Raw genomic sequence first — 3,240 nt, 5'->3', positions numbered from 1 at the left:
CACAGAGTTCCACTTTGCCAGATGGCTCACTCATGCCTGGGACCTCCTGGGCCCCTAGCTCATTCCTCCAACCTCCTTCCTGCATCTGGAAGTTTTCATCAGACTGGCATCTCCTCCAGGGAGCCCTCCCTGACTACCGCCGCATCTCTGTTCTCTGGATACCTGCTGGACTCTTGTCTGTGGAGGCTGACCATTGGGCTTTGGTGTATGCTGTGTGCTAAGACTGTTTCCCTTTTTACAGGCATTTCCTGCCTTGCTAATGAGAATTTAAACCCTTTGAAAGCAGAAGCTCATTCTTGTGTCTTTTCTTGCAGAGCTCAGCAGTGTATGCAGCACAGACAGGGAGCTCCAAGAATCTCTGTGCAGTGACCAGAAGAGGAAGAAGATGGAGGAGGTAGGAGCTTGCCGTTCTCGCCCCTGGGGAGCTCTGTGCAATGTAGAACTCCTGCCCCCTGAATCTCACACTGCATGGGCCTTGGATGTCTTCTCTGAGGTCTCCCCACAAGTGGAGCCTAAGATAGGAGTTCTTTGTGGGTGGCTTAATGTGGGAACAGGAGAGCAGGGGCAGCCAAGGCTAGGAGAGAAAATCAGGTCAGGGTGAGGGGCAACCCGCAGGAGACTGGGGCACAAGCAGCACCAGGGAACTGACCCCTGGGCATCACTTCCTCCTCAAGCAGGCAGTCATTGGCAGCCTGGAGTCAGGGTGGATCTATTGACCAAGAGTCATTCTCCTGAAAAAGGAGCAGCTGTGAGAGAGCCCTTAGCAGCTGGAGCTGGATGTACTAGTCTGATAAAGGCGATCTGGATGCACCAACAGCATCCACTACCTCCCCCAGAATGCCCTTGACACTAGGTAACCATGGTTTGTGTCTTTCCCAGAGGTATGTAGAAGGGAGGACAGAGAGACACTGGTGCCAAGCTGTCAGCCTACGGGGCACCACCAAGGTAACCGTCAGGAGGGTTTATGTCAGTTTTGCACTGAATTAGCCCCTTTCAAGGGCTTCCCAGGTGGCGCTAGTGGTAAAGAACCTGCCTGCCAATGCAGGAGACATTAAGAGACGTTAGATCCCTTCTGACCCAGGGATCGAACCTGAGTCTCCGGCGGTCCCGGCATTGGCAGGCAGATTCTTTCCCATGGAGCCACCTGGGAAGCCCTGGCCAATAGAGACCAGAAAGTGGGAGAATAGTGACCCTGAGGTTGTCTATTCCCCTGGCTCTCTACCTGTGAGGTCAACCTGGGCTGGAGGAAGATCACTGCTCCTCTTAAGGTGGCCTGTTCTCCACGACTCTCTCTTCTCTGAGTTCCAGTAACCCTCATCCCTTTGATCTTTGAGCTCCATTGCTGCCACTCCTGGGTTTCTTTGATTTCCCCTGTGGTCTCTCTAAGTCACACCCATACTTTTGTACATAATTAATTATTATGTACAAAGTTGATTCAGTTCAGTTCAGTTCAGTTCAGTCGCTCAGTTGTGTCTGACTCTTGCGACCCCATGAATCGCAGCACGCCAGGCCTCCCTGTCCGTCACCAACTCCCGGAGTTCACTCACACTCACGTCCATCGAGTCAATGATGCCATCCAGCCATCTCATCCTCTGTTGTCCCCTTCTCCTCCTGCCCCCAATCCCTCCCAGCATCAGAGTCTTTTCCAGTGAGTCAACTCTTTGCATGAAGTGGCCAAAGTACTGGAGTTTCAGCTTTAGCACCATTCCTTCCAAAGAAATCCCAAGCCCTCCTCAAATTATCCTAACTTGAGTGAGTTACCTACTTCCTAGTGACATCTTGACTAACACAGGGTTTTTATAGCCATAAGACTTCTTAACTGATGTGACCCTTTATTCCCCAGCTGACTTGAATGGGTCTCACAACCAGCAGAGCCTGTGGGATCCTCGAGTCCCGCCTGTGATGGCTGTTCACAGCTGATGTGGGTGGGGCCCTCGCTTTGGAGCCAGACAGACTTGGACGTGAAACCCCATCCTTCTTGGTTTTAGTTGTGGGAATTTCTCTTGGCAAGTCATGTATTCTTTTTGCACCCCGTGTTCATCATCGGTGTGATAGACACAAAATGCATGCCTTGCAGAATTGCAGTATGGTTTGGAGATACTGTTAATGAAAAGCCAATCTAGAGAATGAAGAATTTTTTAATATATCTATATCTATCTGTTTATCTATATATCAATATATGAATGAACAGATATTCAAGATTTACTATGAAGTTTTAAAATCACAATGTATGGCATTCAGTAAAAATCAGTCGGCATACCAAGAGACAGGACCAGATCACTTTAGTTATGAGAAAAATAGAAACTGACCCACAAGTGATCTGGATATCGAGGACTTAAAACCAGCTGTGGATAATGTGTTCAAGAAACCAGAAGAAAAGATTAAACATGAAAAACTTCAGGGAGTTCCTCTGCGGAGCTTTGTTATGCTTTGTTACAGTATTGTTTCTATTTTCTGTTTTGGTCTTTTTGCAGTGAGGCATGTGGGTTGAACCTGAACCCTCTGCGCTGGAAGGCGAGGTCTTAACCACCGGACCACCAGAGAAGTCCCTCCATGAACTTGTTTTTTTTTTAAGATCCCACATATAAGTGATATCATACAGTATTTGCCTCTCTCTGTCTGACACTCCATTCAGCACAGTGCCCCCAGGTTCTATCTATCCTGTCGCCGCAAGTGCAAGATTTCATTCTTTGTATGGCTGAATAATATTCCCTCAGTTTCTTTATCCAATCTTCTGTTGATGGTGTTGGGATAAGAGTATATGTTTTTATTCATCTGTGGGAGATTTGGAAAGATGAAAAGCTGTATGCACGAGTATAGGATAACTGGGGATAGTAGTAAGTCTTTTCACTGTAAACCTTTCTGTGTTGGGTTGCTTTTTGAGCTATGTGAATGTATTACCAGTTCAAAGCAAGCAAATAAAAACAAGTGCCTTTGGGGACTTCGCTGGTTGTCCAGTGGCTGAGACTTTGCTCCCAATGCAGGGGGCCTGGGTCTGATCACTGGTCAGGGACCTACATCCCACATGAGGCCACTAAGAAATCTTGCATGCTACAACGAAGATCGAAGATCCCGAGTGCAAAATTAAGACCTGGTGCAGCTAAATAAATACATATTTTTAAAAAGCGCCTTCACTTATTTGCAATAAAGTATAGCTAGCCTAATTTCGTTTTGAGGCAGTGTATTTTGATAACTAGTTTGGTTCCTTACATTAAACCCAAACCTACCTTTCTATAGGTG

The sequence above is a fragment of the Bubalus bubalis genome, chromosome 2 (assembly GCF_019923935.1).
Source record: "Bubalus bubalis isolate 160015118507 breed Murrah chromosome 2, NDDB_SH_1, whole genome shotgun sequence".
Classification (NCBI taxonomy): Eukaryota; Metazoa; Chordata; class Mammalia; order Artiodactyla; family Bovidae; genus Bubalus; species Bubalus bubalis.
The sequence above is the reverse complement of the archived record's forward strand: the minus strand, read 5'-3'. Positions refer to the sequence as shown.